We start from the raw sequence: 324 nt of genomic DNA, 5'->3' as shown, positions 1-324 counted from the left end.
CTTCAAGCTCGGTTGCTGACCATCTCTTCTCATTGGTCCTGAGCACCTAGCAGTTGCAATTGGCCTCTCGCATCCTCGGTCGTTTTTTTCTGCTAGCACCGCCCCAAGTCCTAGACAAGACGCATCACAGTCAAGGATGNNCCGAACCAGGGCGTCTTTGACCGCGTTGAATGCAGCCTCCTACTCGGCTCCGCATCCGAAGACGGCGGTGTCCGGAATCAGCCGATGCAGTCCTCCGTCAACCGTGGATAGTCCTTGATAAATCTTCTGTAGTGACTCCAGTCCCTCGGAAGCTTCGCGGACTTTTCTTGTCGACAGGCACAG

The sequence above is a fragment of the Cystoisospora suis genome (assembly GCF_002600585.1).
Source record: "Cystoisospora suis strain Wien I chromosome Unknown contig_2660, whole genome shotgun sequence".
NCBI classification, from domain to species: domain Eukaryota; phylum Apicomplexa; class Conoidasida; order Eucoccidiorida; family Sarcocystidae; genus Cystoisospora; species Cystoisospora suis.
The sequence above is the reverse complement of the archived record's forward strand: the minus strand, read 5'-3'. Positions refer to the sequence as shown.